This window comes from Mustela nigripes, chromosome 14, assembly GCF_022355385.1.
Source record: "Mustela nigripes isolate SB6536 chromosome 14, MUSNIG.SB6536, whole genome shotgun sequence".
Taxonomy (NCBI): domain Eukaryota; kingdom Metazoa; phylum Chordata; class Mammalia; order Carnivora; family Mustelidae; genus Mustela; species Mustela nigripes.
In genome coordinates this window covers 47,326,558-47,346,258 of record NC_081570.1, presented here as the reverse complement: position 1 = coordinate 47,346,258, position 19,701 = coordinate 47,326,558, and the positions used below count along the sequence as shown (strand labels likewise).

Here is a 19,701-nt window from a genome sequence, read left to right as displayed (position 1 = left end):
GTTTATTCTAAGCAAGAGACTGAAGCCCATTTACATGCTTTTGGGCAGAAGCCAGAAGAAAGGAAAGGAAACAAGGAAATGGCTGAAGGGTCTGGGTTGGGGGGTGGCAAAGCACTAGCAGGGGCTCTCTGAGAAGGGGAGGGGGAGGGAGCGATGGGCCTCACTCAGGAGGAGGGACCGCTCTTCTGTTGTGGTAGGAAGCGAGGAGGGTACCAAGGAGCAGAGGGAAGAGCTTCAATCTGCCAGCCCCCAGAGCTCAGCACTGTCTCTCCCCGGAGCACAGCGGTGGCCTCAGGCCAAGGACTGCCTCCGGCGCTCCACACACGTGAATTGCCATCCTCACCACAACCTGCAAGGCGGGCATTTCTAACACCCCCATTTTATAGATTCCCCCCACCGAATCTAAGAAAGCACATGAAATTGCCGAAGGTTGCACAACCAGTATTAGTAGTCGAAATAGTGCTGACACGAATACAGCCCGAAGTCTGTGTCAGTCTTTATTCTGAGCACTTTATATTCATTAACCTACTGACCCCTGTGTGGCGGGCACTGTTACTACCCTGACTTCACAGATGAAGAAACTGAGAAACAGGATGATTGGATAACTTGCCCAAGGACAAACACTGTGAGAGCCCTTGAACCCCGGCTCTCTGTCGCCCAGGTCAGCGTCTGGAGCCCTCGTGTCCCACTGGTTGTCGGATACAAAGCCCTGCAGATGGAACTCGTTTCTCTGATTCCAAAGGCGGTCTTTTGCTCACACGTCACATGATGAGGCTACCTGAAGGCAAATGAGCTTTGAGAGTTGAATACTCTGTCCCAAGATCTCGTTAGGATGTCGAAGAGCAAGGAACAAGTACCCCCCGAAGACGTCCTCCGATTTCTCTTTGGGTAAAACTGGGTGACAGGGCTCTCCCCCATTCCCTAATGACTGGGGTGTCTCTATGGTGGAAGCGGGAAAGTGGGGGAGGTCCAACATGGTATAAATTTAACCCATCAGCAGTGTCTGCCGTATCCAGGCAAAGCGAAAAGTGCTGTTCTTAAGCCTTCCTGTGTTCAGTCGGTCATTCATGGACCCTGACTTCTGGCGGGCCCTGCGCCAGCTCCAGGCACCCAGGAGTGGAAGCCCATGGTTCCTGCTCTTCAAGGAGCTTACAAACACCGAGAGCAGACGGGTCCATCACGGCGTGTGGCAACACCCTCCAGAGGAGGACACCGCGTCTGTCTAGGGGAGAAACCGAGGCATGGGATTCACAGAGAAACCGTCACTTTTAAGGAAAGAAGTTTGCCAGAGGAACAAGGGAAGTGAAGGCATGTGACTGAGGCGGAGAGGACATACGTGCCAAGTCAGAGAAGCACAGGGAAGGATGGCACAGTCTGGGGAACTGGTCACAGGTCAGTGCGACCGCAGCGGAGATGCGGGCTTTGTGGGGTGGGAGATGCAGTAGGAGAGGGAGGCCGGGGCTGGATCCACCCACCCTGGGCAGCTGTTCTAGTACTGCAGGTTTCTGCAGCTGATGGTGTTCCCGGGCACCGGTCATCGCGCTCTGGCAGCTGGCTGCTGCGGTCCTGAGTGGAGTTCCCAGGGAGGGCGCTTGGTGGGCCACGGCCAGCCAGAGGAGGTGCTCCTGCAAGACCCATGATGAAGGCTCTGTTTGCTTTTTGCCTCTTTTTCTTTTTCTTTTTTTTTTAATTTTATTTATTTATTTGACAGACAGAGATCACAAGTAGGCAGAGAGGCAGGCAGAGAGAGAGGAGGAAGCAGGCTTCCCGCAGAGCAGAGAGCCCAATGTGGGGCTCGATCCTAGGACCCTGGGATCATGACCTGAGCCAAAGGCAGAGGCTTTAACCCACTGAGCCACCCATGTGCCCCTTTTTTTCTTTTTTTAAGATTGGTTGATCAATTGATTGACTATGTTCAGTGCCTCTTCAGGTTTCTTCCGGTGAGCAAAAACAAGCACCAGTGTAGGTTCTTCATGAAGAAAATGTGGCATAACACACACTTCGGAAAAGCAGGGGAGACCTGTATTTCTAATTCACAGGTAAGAAAAAAGAGGCTCAGGAGAATTACCAGGCCCTCTCTCCAGAGCTGACAAGACACAGGTCCAGGGTTCGAACCCCAGCTGGCCGGAAGCCAGAGCCTACACTCTTTCCCCTCCCCCTCAATGAGGCCTCTAAAGCTATTCCTATTATGTAACCAATAAATAAATAAATAAATAAACTTTTCTTTCTATGGTGGCAGTGGCGATGTCACTCCAGAAACTAAGATTTGTTCCCTTTATAAATGAGGGGTCAGGGCATTTTCCCCCCCTGCTCATTATAAAGGCCTGCTTCCTACCAGAATGAATAATGAGGTTGTAGCTGTCTGCATTCAGCCATACGAAGACGGGTAATTGTATTTCTTCCATGATGGGAGAACCAGCTGTGGCACTAATAAAAATGACTGCTTTTCAATTCTTTCAACAAAGTAAATAAAACTCCCTGGTGATTAACAGCAAATTGGTTTCCTGCAGAGTTGTCAGATCTGAAGGGGGGCCATGAGGGGGAAGGGAGAGAAGATGGGGACAAGGGTTTGGCTAGCGGTTCAAGCGTGCCTTCTCTGAGTACGTGGTCCTGAGGTGCTCTGGGTACAAGAGATGTTTTTAACTCCTTTCAGGAAATTCCCAGGTCTGGCAAGATAACAATCCAGTATCCTGGCATGGGGACAAAAGAGGAAAGGGGTCTCACTTATTAACAAGAGCAGCCCCTAAGGCTCTCAAATTTAGGGCACCAGTTCTTATTCCATTCATCTATTCCACAAATATTTATTAAGTGCCTGCTAGCAGCTTATTCATTAACTGACTATTTACTGAGTGTCTACTATATTCTGACAGAGTTATGCCTTGGGAAAGGAGCTCACAGTCTAACAGAGAGAGAGAGAGAGAGAAACATGGTTTGTTGTTATTCCTGTGATAAGTTCTATATATTGGAAATGAAAGTTGGGAACTTATATAGTCTTTTCATTCTCTTGACAAATAGGATAGAAAAGCTGTTTTGCCCCCAGAATTAAGCCAAAGAGTTACAAACCAAGTCCAATAAGAGATCAGTCAGAAGTGAAGATAATATGGTTGGAAATGAGAACAGGGGGAAACGTGATTCTGAAATTTGCAGAATATTGGTGGATCCAGGGCTGCCATGGGAAACAGGTGGGATACCCAAAGTTGGGTAATACAAGGAGAGTTTTATCTACCAATGGGTCCTTCGTGTGCAGGGGTGCGGCAGGATGTTGGGGACTCCCAGGGACTATGCAGGAACCCAAGACTAGCTGTAGCAGGGCTGTTACCAACCCGGGTCCAAAACAATAGGGGAGGATATTGGCTATAGGAACCTGTAAGGGAAGAGTTGTCTGGGGACGATCACTTTGAAAGGTGTTCTGATGGACATCTGGAAGTCACAGCTGGGATGACCCTATAGGGAAGGTGTCAGAAACAGAAATACCTAATCTCATTTTCCTCCTTCCCAAGATTTTTTTTTTTTCCATCTCACGGGTCAGGGAAGTCTTCCTGTAGTAAAGATAGTATCTGAGCTACATCTTGACAGATGAATGGGAGTTTTTTTGGGTGATGAAGGGAGGGGACAAGTCAAGAAGGCGGGAAGTGGACCGAAAACAGATTCTGAGAGACCTTTATGATATGCAGAGAAGTTTGGCTTCTGTAGCCCAGGCACTGGAGAGCCATTGAATGATTTTTAAGGAGGCGAATAGCATGACCATAAGCATTTATGAAAATCCTGTTGGCTGAAGCATGGGAGATGGCACCAAGAGAGATGAGAAGAAGAGACAGGCTGGCTGGCTAGTAAGTAGCAGATGAAGGGGGAATGCCTGAACCACAGTCATAGAGAGGGAGACAGCGAAGATTTTGAAATAGTTGAAAAAAGTAGCAATTATGGATGATTGAACCAGAGAAGGGTATGCAGGAGAGGGGGCATCTAGGCTGACTCTTAGAACTCCTGCCAGGATATTAGTGGACACACGGTTTGCTGGGACTTAGAAAGGAAAGAGGCAGAACAGGTTTGGGAGGACGAAATGAGACAGCTTTGCTCTGAGGCATAGTGAGATCCCCCCGCCTGCAGGACCTCTAGGTGGAGAGGCCTGCTGGGACTTGGGTATGACCCTTGAGTTCAGGAGAGGGAGACAGAGCTGGCCTGAGAAAGAGGTCCGGAACACCTGAGCATGCTAGAGGTTAGGACATGGAATCACATAGGGAGAGCTTGCACAGAGGGAGAGGGCTCCCCTGCCTTCCACGGCCTTACCTGCAGGATGCAAATGGAAGTGCCTCCTTCATGGGGTGGTGGCAAGCCCTTGAGAGAAGGGATAGCATGTGGAAGAGAGCTTGGCTAGTGGTTCTACCCCAGCAATGTGCCTAGCATATCCTAAAAATACTTACAGAAGCAGAGGAAAGGTACAAATACTAAGAAACTTGATTTTACACCGTATTCAGAAAAGAAAATAGCAGCTGCTTTACACTTAATGGACACCATGGTCTTATCTCGCTGCACCTTACACATCTGTCTCTTCTTGCTCCTTGGGCTGAGAGGGGTGGGAACTAGATCCCAACGTCATCTGTGTTTCACATTCTCCTATGTACCGGCAAAACAATTAGCACATAATAGCTATCCACTAAATATACAGATATCGCTAATTGATTGTCTGGTGGAGAAAAAAAAAAAAATGAGAAAGACTCCAAGCTGGAGAGAGTCCCAATTACCCTAGCATTTCCCTATACCCGACAAGCCGCTCACTCTCTGGGTCCGGCCCCTCCCCCACCAGAGAGACATGATTAATGTCCTTCCTCTGTTTGAGAGTGCTAGTCCCAAGATTAATGAAGTCAGAATCCCTTGGAGATACTTGAGTAAGAAATGGGCCGTATTGTTGTCTCGCTTTAATTAATTTGAAAATTATCCTATATTGTTCAAATGGCAACTGACTCATCAAAAGTGGGTGTTTGGAAATGATCGATGGAAAGTCTGAGGATTTTCTCATTAATTAATTTGGCTGTGAAAATAAGCACTGGCCCACATTCCCAGTGAAATAAAAACACACCCAAAGGTAACCAAGAAATCAGGCTGGTGTGGAATGGCCTAAGTTCTGCCCTCAGGCATAGACTCACACTTTTGGCAGCCAAGCAATGATTTTATATAGGTAATATGTAACGTGTGATTTTCGGTCCCCCCCCCCAATTTTCCACATGTTATCCTACCATAAAAACTTAATTTAAAAAAAATTAAAATAAAAAATATTTGTCATACACATATACGATATAGAATAAATACAGCATGTACAGAAAGTATAATAATATAAAGTAAATGCTATCTTTATTTTTCTCTTTATCTATGTTTTGAGACTTTTTAATTAGTATTCCATAGTATTATTTGTCCTGCTATTCTATTACCACGTGAACCGGGGGTCTTTACATGTAAGCAACAGAAACTGTATCTAGCTAATATATGCCAGGAAGAAGTTTTCTGGAAAATACAAAGGAATTCAAATTTTCAAAAGAAAAGTGGGGAAATGGGCTTAGTAAGACAGGAAGAGGAAGCTAGCTACTCCAGGGGTTTTGCAGGAACTACGCACCAGCTTGTCCAAGAGCCCCTGTGACAACCAGTGGCTCTAGCCACTCACACGCACAATTAGGAAGGGGAGTTCTGGTCAACCCAGCAAGGGCCGTATTTTGCTTCAGCTAGAGAGAAGTGGCGCACCTTGCTAACTGTTGTAGCCAGACTGTACTGGAGGGCTTTGATCATTCACCCAAGTGAATTTTAATCCCAGCTCCATAAGAGGTGGTAGGGATGTTGGACAAACAAACAATAGATGCCCATCCCATAAGGCGATTGTTTCCCCCTTACCCAGTGATTCTTAAGGTCTAATTTACATAAAGCAATAATGTTGCATATCAGCCACTGATCCATTGCTGAACAGCTCTAACTGTTAGGTAATCATCCAGTGGGTGTTGATTCCATTTCTGTCTCCCTGTGTCAAAAGAGGGGCCAGCAGATCCCTGGGTGGCTCAGTCGGTTAAGCGTCTGCCTTCAGCTCAGGTCATGATCCCAGTGTCCTTGGATCGGGCCCGGCATTGGGCTCCCTGGTTCAGTGGGGAGTCTGCTTCTCCCTCTCCCATCCCCTTTGTGCTGTTCCTTCTCTCTCTTAAATAAAATTTTTTTTAAAAATGAGGTGTCAGGATGGTAGTGGGACTGGAAAGAACTGGAACAGTTAGAGGATCAGTTGGGAAAGCTGAGGGAGGGGAGCTTGGAGGTGAGGAGAAGACTCAGGTGAATGAGCTGTCATCACCGCCTTTCTAAAGGGTGGTCTGCCATGCAGCAAAAGAATGAGTTTTAAAATAATCGATGGAAGTTCAAGAGAGGAAAGAGTTGTCTCAACAAATGGTAGAATACTTTAAGAATTAAAACGGCCCTGCTCTGGAAAGTAGGAAGCCCCTATTTCAAGGGGTGAGCCACTAAGAATTTCAAAATGGGATAAGGTTGGGTTATTTGATCTCGAAAGGATTCTTCGAACCCTGATAGTTTGTGGCCCTCCCATCCTTTGATATTTGCAAACCTAGTAAGTGTCCTACTGAAGGGCTCCTTGCCTTTCACAGTTAGTCACGGGCATGCCTTGGGCTCAGCTTCTCCTTTTCACCTGGTTTGCTCCCAAACCTTAATGGAAGGATCCCCCAGGCACTTCTCAGCTGCTGCAGGAGAATTTGGGGATTTCCTCAAGCAAGCATGACAAGCAGAGATCAGAGGAAAGGTGCAAGCAACAGATTCAGAGTAAGAGTTCTGGGGTTTAAACCTCAGCTTTGCCACTTACATACTGTGGTATCTTAAGCAAGTCAATGGGTTTTGTGGTTCTCATTTTATTCCTATGTAAAGAGTGAGAACAGATGATGAGAACCGTAATAACAGTAATAACATGGTTTCAAGAGTTTATTTTTTAAAAAATGTAATGCATGCATTTTTTTCTATATTTAATTCATTGATGTAATCCTGCCAAAAATCACGTGATGTGTAGATTCCATTATTTCCATTTCACAGATAAGAAAACTGAGGTTTGGTGAGTTTAAATTATTTACCTGGGGCACCTGGGTGGCTCAGGTCATGATCTCAGGGTCCTGGGATTGAGCCCAGCATTGGGCTCTCTGCTCAGCAGGAAGCCTGCTTCCCTCTCTCTCTCTGCCTGCCTCTCTGCCTACTTGTGATCTCTGTCTATCAAATAAATGAATAAAATCTTAAAAAAAAATACCGATTACAAGTGGTTTAACAATCCAAAAAAATGAAAGATTTTATTTTTGTATTACTTTTTTTTTAAAGTCTGGTCTATATTTTTGTAATTGGGATTCTATTCTGTCTATCAAATAAATAAATAAAATCCTTTAAAAAAATTATTTACCTAAAAAATAGAGCTGAAATTAAAATCGACAGATCTAACTCCATCAGCAGACCTGACCATGGCTGTCAGGCTTAAACATGAGCTCATACTGGACCTAATAGGTGATCTGGAACATGAGAGGGACTCAGCAGATATTAGCTCTCCATTCATCATCTTTCTGACTTAATCTTCTAAAAACTCCTGTTAAAATTCATCATTAAATGTTGTGCCCCAGTGCTGCCTTAATCCTCCCACTGGGTCACGAGATGGTGGCAGCAGCTTCCAGTGTCAAATCAAGATACCACCCAGCACCCTAGTTGTTCTTTTTCAAGAGCATGAAAGCTTTTCCTAGAAACCTCCTCTCAGGTCTCATCTAACAGATTTAGGTCCACAGTCTCATCTCTAAACCCATCATTGCAAAACAAGGATGACTGAATAACCCTGAGGCCAGCCAGACCTACCCCCAGAGCTTGTCCGCTTCCAAAATCAGCCTTCTTCTTGGAGAGGACAAGGAGATCCTGGATGTTGGTAGGCTACCAACTGTCTCCTCAATAGCCCTGTTATTCTGATAAGAAAAAGAAGGCTCAGAGGGGTTTAACGAATCTGCCCAGAGTCCAGGGGCAAGGGTAGGGCTGGGGGAAGGGATGTGCATACCTATGGTGGTTCTTAGGTCAGGAAGAGGGTTGGAGCTGTGGCAGGGTAGGGAGAGGATTTAAGACAGTGGTCCTCAACTGTGCTGCACACTGCAGTGACACGAGTCACTTTAAACAGCTGTGATGACTGGATCCCACCCGGAGGGATTCTGACTCACTTGGTCTGGGAGGAAGCTTGGCTATCAAGGTTTGTAAAAGCACCCCAGGACATTTTAATACGCAACCAAGGTAAGAACCACAGGTTTAGGAAAAGAGCTGATGGGCCATGGAGGGCTTGAGGCTAAAGGCATAGAGTCTGCACTGAGTAACAGAGATCCTGTCTCTCCTGTTTCTCCTCAATAATTGTTCCCATTTCCTGAGGGCTAACCCCCCCCCCAACCCCACCCCGTTCCAGGCATGGCTGTGCCCTCAGTATTTGCCATCTAGTAGGCAGGTAATAATTGAAGGGTTGGAGGGATCACAGACACTTTACTCATAGAATGAATAATTTTCATGCAACCTCCACAAAGTAATAGTGCTTTCCATTTTACAGACGAGGCAACAAAAGCCCAGACATTTTGAAGAACTAAGGCTTTTTGACTCCGTTCTGCAAATCCTGTCCCATCCATAGAAGAAATCAAAAGTCTGAGAAACAAAACCGAGCCTCCCCTCTCTCTTTCTGCCCTCCTCCAGTTTGCATCTTACACCGTCTGGACCCTTGTCGTGGTCCCTCCGACCTGCTAGGGAGCACCAGCCTCCTGCAAGAGGAGTCAAGGGCTGAAGCTTCCTGCCTACCAAGGCATAAGCAAATGCCAAGACCAATCTTCATTTTGAAGAAACCCCATTGGGAAGCCTGGTATCTAGCCTGGTCTTCGCGCCTCCTTGTGGTGTGACCTTGAGCATGGGTCTTCCTGTTTCTGGGCTTCATAGTCCTCATCTGTAACATGAAGAACTTGGACCAGAATCTGCAGGTTGTAAACTCAAGTATTTTTGGGTCTAGATAGTTGATGTAAACCCATGAGGCAGGCTGGATGGGGACTATAGGGAGAGAGCAAAACCTGCCCTGTCCAAAACAGTGGAATTTATTGAATTCCAGCCAGTTGCCATCATGGTGGCCTGTGGGCTCAGGGTTATGAGAGCTTCTGATTCGCTTTCAAAGAAATACTAAGAAATCTTTATGTTCAATCCCCTGCTTAAGCTAATATTAATCTAATGATATGATGATGCTGATGATGATGCAAGGGAAGAAAACATGAATGTGGGCTGAATGTAGCTCACAGGCTATTTCTTTGTGATCTGTGAGCTAAATGGTCTGTAAGGCTCTAATCACATTCTGTGATTTCTAAATGAAAATCGACCCATTAAGAAACACAAGCACCGGCATTCCTGCACTAGCTGAAAATTCTCTTTGGAAAGTAAACCCAAATGGCATCTTTCCTATTTTTCCTTCCTAGTACTTTGCTATGCATCAATTTCTGGGGTTTCTGGGAAACTGTACCCCCTCCAAAATCTGATGATCCTGTTTGAAAGATCACCTGCTTTATAGAGAAACAGTGCCCTCTGCTGGAAGAGTAATGCAAAAAGACGCCTTTGGGGCTGAGATCATTTAAAAGGGGAAAAGTGGATTTGTTTGTTTTCACTTGAAATGGATTTCATGAAGAATAATAAATAAAATATAAACGCATATTTATGGATGGCTTGATGTATGTTAGGCATAAAATGGACTTTCATGTATCCATTTGGGAGTAATTACTCTTAATCTACAGAAAGGCCAGGATTCAAGAAAGGAAGAAAACATTTGTTACCTCAACTGACAGCAATGTAGAATGCACAGACAAGGAGAGGAAATTGGAGTCTAAGTCTCCAGACTGTGTGCTGGAAAGTCAGAGCCTTTATAATAATGTATTGCAAATCGGTGGGTTTTAATAGTTACTTTCACTGCATCCTTTCAATAAATCCTCCCAATAACACTCCAAGGTAGGTTTTATTTTCATTTGACCGATAAAGAAAATAAAGCACAGAGCCTGAGTGGCCAGCTCAAGATTCCTTGGCAATTAAAGGATGGAGACAGGCTTAGACAAGTAGCTTGGCTTCCCTAAGCCTCAATCCCCCTTTGTAAAACATGGATGAAAATAGCATCTATGGGGGCACCTGGGTGGCTCATAGGTTAAGCCTCTGCCTTCGGCTCAGGTCATGATCTCAGGGTCCTGGGATAGAGTCCCACATCGGGCTCTCTGCTCAGTGGGGAGCCTGCTTCTGCCTGCTGCTCTGCCTACTTGTGATCTCTCTCTGTCAAATAAATAAATAAAATCTTTTTAAAAAATAGCATCTATGTTTTCAACAGGGATAGAATTGGGAATCCACGTGTGAGACCTGTTACATCACGCCTGGCCCAGAGTGAGCCTGGTACCCAGCATTAGCTAGAACTACTTCAATGATCAGAGTCCAGGTCTTTCAACTCCTGGCCTCTGCCTTTTCCACTACCTTGCATGGTGTTTTGAATCATCAAAATAGGGACCCCAGGGCTGCTGGGATTTATAATCATGGCCCTAAACCCTAAAAACTCCAGTTTTTTTAAGTTTTTGTTTTTGTTTTTTGTTTTTTAGCAGAAGTGGCTTTGTCAACATTTATTAAGATCTTGAGCTACATCGTAGACAGATTATTCTAAATGAGGGAAGTTATGGTTCCTGTGACTTATGCACCATTCACACAGTCCTGGGGCTGTGATACAGATCGCTGAGTTCTATGCTGGAATAGGAGCATTGCCATGTCAGATGATATCCAAAAGAAAGTGGTGAGCGTCCCAGGGGGTCCAGGAACCACATCAGAGGAGACTTGTAGAAGGAACTGAGGATACCTGGCCTGGAGAAGATAAGATTCATGGACCATATTCATTCATTCATTCATTCATTCACTCATTCAAGTGTTCATTCGTTTTACATTTACTGAGTACTTACTCCTTGTGACACGTTACCAATATAGCCAGCAGCCAAACACACAGAATTTCTGGGCTTATGAACCAGATCTAGAGAGGATTCACGTGGAGTAATAGAGGATGTCATGAGAAGAATTAACCTTATTTTGGGTGAACCAGGACCAGGGCCAGAAGAAGAATACATTTTGGTAGAACTCTTTAATTGGTTGCAGGCGAGGTGGCAGGATGGCTGGCTCAGACATGTGAACTCTTTACTGCTAGGTGTATTTTAAGTCCAGAAGCCTACTGGGAGGTTTTCAGAGGGGATTCGAGAAGGAGCCAGGTTGGGTCAGGGTGGAGCTGCATTAGTTCCCTCCGAGCCTAGGCACCATGGATGTATCAACATTGCCCAGGCTGATCTGGGAAGGCCCTCAGGAGTTGCCACTTATACTGAGGAGAAAAACAAGGACCTTTCTTGAGCCTCCATGTTCCTGATGCTTCCGTTTTACGGTGGCCCGCTCTCTCCCCATCACAGAGAATTCTGAACAGTGTCCCTCAGCAGAACATAAGGGGATTGGCAGAAAAATTCTTTAGTACAGGATGCAGATTTTTCAAAAGTCCATTATTAAAAAAAATCATTTCCTTCATTGCTAATTCTGAAGCAAAATATAAACAACAAAGCTAAGGGAATAAAAATCACCCCAAGATAATCATGGCTAAGACAATTTTCCTCCATTTTCAACTTGTTTAGGATTTTATTTTATTTTTTAAGTACATATAATCACACCAAATCCTGCTTTTTTACTTAGGATTATTTAAAACTAATCTGTTTTTAAAATTATTATAAGCTCTTCGCTACAATCCTATCTTGACTTATGTAGTCATATTATTATTATATAACATGATATTGAGTAAATAAAGCATAGTTGACTTGTTCATTCTCCCATTACTGGCCATTCCCCATCTTTGATACCACTTGGTACAAGGGAGAAGTCCACACATGATCGCAGTGTGGAGGGAATAAAGGAGGAAATGGTGTACTCTGTGGGGAGGAGGGAGGTTGGTCCTGGGTTGGGGCAGGGGGCAGGTATGGTCGTTGATAAAAAAGGAACCAAGGAAGTAATATAGACTTAAAGATCTGCGGATTTTTCCTGGGTAGACCAGGGAGGAAAGCACATTTGCAGTGACTGAGAGGTCCTCTGCAGGGGTCAATGTCAGCTCCCCATTACCAGAGACCAACTGGGTGACCATGGAAAAGAAACGTCTTTGAGTCTCGTTTTCCTACCTGTATATCACAGTGTGGCTGACAGAATTACTTTAAATTGGTAGAAAGGAGGATCAAATTGAGACAACATGTGCAAAGTGCTTCCATCCATGCCTGATTCCCAGCATGTGCCCAACACACGCCAGCTGTGCCAGATTGTCTCTTGGCAACTCAGGGCCATTTTTGCCCTTCTAAGTTCTCCTTATTACATGGCAGTTGGAAGCTCAGCAACTGTATCTTAGAAAGTTTCTACTCCTGGAGTATGTTAGTTTACTAGGGCTGCCCTAACAATTCACCCCAAGCTGGGTGCTTTAAACAAGAGAAATTCATTTCCTCACAGTCCTGGAAGCTGGAATTCTGAACCTCAGGTAGCAGAGGTGGCTTCTTCTGAGGCTCTCAGCTTGTTTGTGGTTGGCTACCTTCCTCCTATGTTTTTACATGGCCTTCCTTTGTGGGTCTACATCCTAATCTCTTGTTATAAAAGGACACCAATCATACTGCACTAAGTTAGCCCCCTTGAGACCTCATTTTATGTTTATTATAGTTCTCCTTAAAAGACCCTATCTCCAGGGGCACCTGGGTGGTTCAGTGGATTAAAGCCTCTGCCTTCGGCTCAGGTCATGATCCCAGGGTCCTGGGATCAAGCCCCTCGTCGGGCTCTCTGCTCAGTGGGGAGCCTGCTTCCTCCTCTCTCTCTCTGCCTGCCTCTCTCCCTACTTGTGATCTGTCTGTCAAATAAATAAATAAAAATCTTTGCAAAAAAAAAAAAAAAAGACCCTATCTCCAAATAGAGCTGTATTCTGAAGTACGGGAGGTTAGGACCTCAACATGAGAATTGGGTGGGTGTCAGAGTTTAGTCCATAACACAGAGTCTGGATTAGAGCCATATATACAATAATTGAAAGGTAGAAGAGAATCAAAAGCCATTGTCTTGGTCCTTGGCAAGTGATAGACACAAGGTCTTTCTAGTATCTGCAGCTTCCAGACACCCTCTTGAAGATCACCCACTTGGCTGATATAGACAAGCTAGATTCACTAGGGATGGTTTTCCTATGATTCCTGTACTTCCCACTTCCCTGAACACTGGCAGGGGTTTTCCTAACATTTTTCTCCCAGATCTTCTAAGAGCTTTGCAAACATCTAATATCCTGTGTAATACCCACTCCTGTTTGAGATTCCCTACAGTGGTTTTTGATTCTGACTGAATCCTGAAGTCTGCGGTAACTATTATGTGTGGTGATGTGGGATGGTTGGTGAGTAGAGTTGCAAGAGACCCATTGAAGAGAGCAGGGTGGCAAGGCACAAATGAAAAGATCCTGGGGAAATCAAGGATAGGGTACTTAGAATTTATCCTGTGGTCTAAGACATTATGGACTTTTCCCACTAAAACATCCCTCAATGGCAGAAAAGAATACGCTTCTACTCTCATGGGTCCTGACAACAGATACTACAAGAAAATTCTTTGAAATGTTTTAAAGTCACCCAAATTTCTTATCTATAATATATTCATTTGTTTTCATGTAAGGTAATATTTGTAATTATTAGCCATCAAGTAAAGTCAACATTCTAGAGCAATGTTGTTTGTCCTATGGTTTTGAGCACTGTCTGGACCCGGTTACAAATCACAGTTTGAGAAGCAGAGCCCAAAGCAATATGGAAACACTGAATGGTTTTGAAGAACAAAGTAAAATAAGGCAGTTGCAGCCATTCTTTTTTATCAGCGATTATCTGAATGGTCTGCGGGCTGCTGCATGGAGGGGGGGAGGAGACAAGCATATAGGCAGGGCAAGATGTTAGAAGGCTATTGGAATAACCCCGGTAAAAAATGATGAGACATTGAAGTAAGATCATGGCAGTGAGAATGGAAAGATAGGAGCCAATACAAATGACTAAAAGAACTTGAGTGGTCACTTTCATCTCTGGGCTTCAGCAGAATCAACAAGATCCTTCCCAGCCCAGAGGTGGAGGTGCAGATGCAGAGGCATGGGGGAAGGGAGGTGCCCAAGGCTCACAGGGAAATCTCAAGGATGGTACCACCCACCCCTGACGTCTTCTTGACTCCACTACTTCTGTGGCTATGGAGAGGCAACTGGCCTGGGACCCAGGGAGGCAGAGCCTACGCTTTGGCTGGTATTGTGATTTCTTTCCATTTATCTTTATTGTATGTGCTTGCCTTTAATCTATCATAAATATTCATGGCTTATTTCACTCAAAGACTGGCTTCATTCAAAGAAGACTTTTGCTGCTACTTTGCCACTGAGACAAAATTTTGTAGACTTGTCTGTTTTACAGGAGACGAAATTCTAGATATAAGGAGCAGTGATATTTTGACAAAGATGTCTAGTGATTTCCAATTCTAATTCAATTCTGATTCTAATGTTACCTGGCATACAGGAGGCACTCAATACACATTTGTTGAATTACCAAATGAATAAATGGCAAGTGACATATTTCAACGCATTCAAACTCTTCTGATAACAAGTCTTCCCTTACATTATCTGTGTAAACTTACATTGTCTTGGCAGTTCAGCCCACAGCCCAGGGCCTTGTTCATGCATGTACTGGTCCCTTGGTTTATAATGTCCTTTGCCTCTTAATCCATCTGGGGGAAAAAAATGTCTTTTCATTTGTCACAATTTGGCTTAAATGTCACATTACCAGAGAGAGCATATCCATTTAAGATGAACATAAGCATTTAGAGCCCAACAGAACTGGGTTCAAATCCAGACTCTCATACATACAGAGTAAAGGTATCCCAAGAGTCCCTTTCATAAATGTTTGCTCTACTAGATAAGTAAAACAAGAAAGAAAAATTATTTCACCAAATCCAGCCACCCTTTTCCATGGCTAGGAGCCATTTTTCAGCAGGCAATCCAACCTAGTAAGTACCAAGTCTCATGTTTAGCTTTGCTGAATGTCTCAAACTGCTGCCCACGTGAGAACATGTCATAGGCTGGTTAGCAAATATATTTGGTGTCACAAAATCTCAGCCATATACGGATTTACCAGAACTTCAACTCCAACCAGTTTCTGAATTTTGTCTGGGTCAAACATGTCTACCAAACTTGTATATCACCGGGCTGGAGGGATCCATACTTAGGATGGACCAAAGCTGGACAGTGAGACTCAGAAAGTTGGAACCCTCAATATTCCCATTCCATTGTTCAGAGATGAGTGAGGAATCCATACCAAGACTGGAGAACCAATTGAAAGAGTGGAACTTCTTATCATTCCACCAACCCAATCTCCTTGTGCCTGAATCGGTCTGGTTGATGCACCAAATGTGCCTCATGGTACATTTCACTCATTGTCCATCTCTTTGCCTTTGAGTTCACAGATGTGTTCAGCTGCCATCGTGCTCTCAAGCCTGTTTTCCAGAAGAAACCCAAACATACTTGAATGTTATTTTTGTCATGGCACATCTGGAGGACTAAATAAAATAAAATGTGTTTAAAGGGTGGAAAACTACGGGGCACCTTGAAACAAACTTCAGAATGATACTAAACCAGCTTATATCCAATTTGACTTTCACATGGCAAAGTCAGCATCAATAAGATCATCCTATACTACAAAACAATTTTTGAGATGCATTAGATTTCTGTCCTTAGGCAAGCTTCCTAAGCGTTCTTAGCTTCAGTTTCCTCATTATAAATTGTGAGTAATAATTCCTACTGTGAGACCTCAGTAGGGTGGATTCACATACTTGGCACATAGTAGAAGCTCAGTAAACAATGTCTACAATTACACATTGCAAAATTCTACCCTTTGCAGAGTATACTTTCTTCTTTGGTACCATGTATACAGAATGTTCTTACCTATTAAGTGAGCAGAATGATACCAAATTCATAGGATTGTTAGGGCTACATTAGATAAGACACATAAAATTACAATCTCATCACAATTACCATTTGCATTATCCTTAAATCAAATGTGCTTCCATTAGAATTCCAATCATTTCATAAGTGTTCATTACACATCTGTGTTGTTCATACAGCTACACATTCTTTGAGTTTCTTGTGTATCTTAGGGGAGGATGGGTAACTAATACATGTTGGGTCTCTACCACAGGGCAAGCCTGTCTGGGGTGTTTTTGATATGCTATCTTCTTGGTTCTTTCCCCAGGATCTGTAAGGAGATGTTGGATCCCAACACAAGTGAGAATACTGATGTGATGGTATGAAGGTCAAAACCCTTAGACCAGGTGTGATGCCACACTCTTTGCCTCACTCTGTAGCTTGAGTGAAGCCCAGGCAGACATTCAATAATTGTGGAAGAATGTTCCTGTGGATGATGGGGCCCCTGCCCAAAAGTGAATGTTCCCTAAGGCTCAGCACTTGACAGCAAGCACCCTGGGGGCAAATTGCCTTGGTTCTTCCACTTTCCAGCTCTCTGCCTTTTGACAGGTTCTTAACCACTCTGTGCCTCAGTTCAAATCCACTGTAAAGTAGAAATCATAACAGCACCAACCTCTTATTATTGTTTGTTTTGAGAATAAAATAAAATATGTAAATTGTTTCATACAGTGCCTGGCATATACTGAGTGCTCAGTAAATGTCCCTCTTAAATAATTAGTCTCAGAGTCCCTAAGAGGCACGGCTGCAGAGACTAAGGAAGCTGCCCCTTGAGCTGTGGAAGGCCAGGGCCTCAGGAGCCTGCAGAAACTTGGATGCTGTTGCCGATGGGAAGAGAGGCCCATTTGCAGCTGCGATGGCCTCACAGCTAACAAGGGGACGGTGTTCATTTCCTTCAGAAGCTGTTTTGCTCTCTTTCCGAGGCTGTAGGGCAACTGCTGCTTCAATAGGAAGCTCTCTGAAGCAGTGAGTCAATAGTCACTCATCCTGGAGGTGATTCACATGCCTGAGTGTGTGGTCCACAAATGGTGTGGGGGTGGTACCTCTTGGGGAAAGACTGACATGCCCCTAAATGAGTTGTTTGTGATCACAGGCTGCTCACGAGCAGACGTGGGAACAGATGCGCCAATTAAGTCCTCATCATGTCCTCTCCACCCTCCCTCAGGAGGGGCACACGTGTTGCTCAAAAAGATGTTGAACTTGGGCATAAGAGATGTCATCACCCGCCATCGCCCAGGCCTCTTCACAATGAGGGCTGGTGAAGGCTCAGAATGGGACACTGGAGGTTTGGGCAGTTTCAAGACTTGTGCTCACATGGAGGTAAAATGAGAGAATTCCTGAAAAGCTGGCTGGAGAGGAGTTTTGGAGCTGAACACGGTTCCAGTGGGGTGAGAGTCTTGTCCCTAAATTTTTACTCAATGATAAAAATTTTATCAATAATAATTAACCTGTTATTTATCTGTTTCTTCCAATGGGCTGTGCATGTTCTAGGGGTTCTGGAATCTTATTCTGTAGCCATCACAGCCAAGAGGGCCACATTAGTTGTGCCAAAATGCCTGGATCTGGATCGGAGCTCTGGGCGGCTCCAGAACGCCTCAGGCCCTCAGTCCCTAACCTGGAATACAGGGAATCTAACTAGTACCTACCTACTAGGACTGTAAGCGTTAACTCCTCTAAAGCAGTGCTAGTCAAAGTGGGATCCACCTTCCAGAGCTCATCTACAAACTTACAGGTCCTTTGTCAGTTAAGTGCAAAAATGAAGAGTAACCTTCCGGGAACCTTTATCCCAGTGGCTCTTTATAGCAACAATTTTGTTGTATTTTACGAAAGTAAAACTTTTTTTTTTTTTTTAACTGTCTCTTCATCACAGTTTGAGAACCACTAATCGTGTACATCTTAAAACAAAGATGTGTTGCCGTATCTACTTATTAAAGTCCATACCATTTTGTTACAAGTACCTTCCTTGGACTTCTCCTCTGTGCTTATCTTTGAGTTTTGTGGGTCGGTAGTATGACTTCCATTTCAGGATCTTTAGAAAGATATTTAAAATGTCTATGATTAAAAGTGGGTGTTGTAGAGTTAAGAACTGCTGATGGAGAACTTTAGTAGACAAAAGGACTTTGGAATTGATTCCAAGACAGAGTGAGAGAGACTGAGGGTTCTAAGTGGGAACACCAGCAACACGGTAATGGAGGGGCTTCTTTGAAATCTCATCCTCCAGCAGTGAGGTACCAGGATAGGCCCTCCTCCTTGGTTCTGCTGTTGGAAAAGCCCTCTTGATGAGCTCAGGGTTGAAAGAAGTCTTTCGCATCTTCTAGCACATTTCATAAGGTAGAATATGGGCCTTGCTCAATATCAACTTGTTAATTTTAGACAAGAGCAAATACAGGGCCAGAGAAACTGTCATAAAAGTGATTATTGTAAATATCTACCAGTTCGCGGTGCCTGGGTGGCTCAGTTGGTTGAGTGTCTGACTTTGGATTTCAACTTAGGTCATGATCTCAGGGTTATGCCATCGAGCCCTGAGTCAGTCTCTACACTCAGTGGGAGGTCTGCTTGAGAATTCTCTCCTTTTCCCTCTTCCTCTCCCCCTGCTCACATGCTCTCTTGGTCTCTCTCTAAAAGTAAATAAATAAATCTTGAAAAAAAGAAAAGAGAAAAGAGAATCTACCAGTTCACAGGCATTTAAGGTGCCCTCCGTTTTCTCCTCCATAAAATGAGAGATTCAATATAGATGCATGATAATATAATGTAGCAGACAGAGAAAAACTTCAGAATCAGACATAACTGGGTTTGATCTCTCACTATGCCATCCATTGATCACCAAGCCACTTAATATCTCTGGGCCTCAACTTCCTCACTGGTAAAAGGGGGGTCGTAACACTTACCATATAGGGTCTTTGTGAGAATGAGCAGTGATGCCCTGACTTAGAGATGTGGCTCTTCTTCTCACTGAAAGGCAGACTCTAGTTCTCCTTCCCTTGAATCTGACTTGGGCTTCATCACCTGTATGACCATAGAATGTAGCAGAAGTCATGTTCTAGGACTTGCAAAGCTAGGTCATAGGAAACCCTGCAGTTTTCACCAAGGCTTCTTGGAAAATTTGCCATGAGGACAGCCACATGCAATGTAAGTATCTAGTTACTCTCTCCTCCATGCTTTGAGGAAGCCCAAGCCACAACAGTAGAGAAGGCTGTGGAGAATAGATGTCCCAGCCAGTTTCCAGCTGGCCAGTCATCCAGCCCAGAGGCCAGACATGAAGAATTCCCCAGATGATTCCAACACCAGCAACTATCTCTGACAATAGCCACCTAAAGGACTCTAAGAAAGAACCACCCAACTGAGATTGTCAACAGACAGAATGGTAAGGAAAAAATACTGCATTGTGGAGGGGTTTGTTAAGCAGCAGGAGATAGCCAGAAAATTCTGCTAGAGCAAAATTTCTGGTCTTTCAATCCCTTACTAACATACAAGTGACTGATGGTTTGCCAATAGTTCACAATCCTGTCCTGGCCAGGAGTAAGGTATTCAAGGTTGTTGTTCCCACATGGCCTGCATTTGTTTCCTGTTTTGCGATCTGTAAGCATTCTCCTCCTCCTCCTCCTCCTTGTGACAGGGTGACTCTTCCCAGGGTAGGTGAG

The 19,701-nt window shown here is 44.3% G+C and overlaps 1 long non-coding RNA gene across 1 annotated transcript; it reads left to right on the top strand.

Annotated features, from left to right (window-relative positions):
• The first annotated feature begins 565 nt into the window (after positions 1 to 565).
• On the top strand, positions 566 to 9,715 carry LOC132001808 (uncharacterized). The gene is made up of 2 exons (XR_009399680.1): positions 566 to 1,392; positions 8,585 to 9,715. It is a non-coding gene; the product is annotated as an uncharacterized LOC132001808 (long non-coding RNA).
• The last annotated feature ends 9,986 nt before the right edge of the window (positions 9,716 to 19,701 follow it).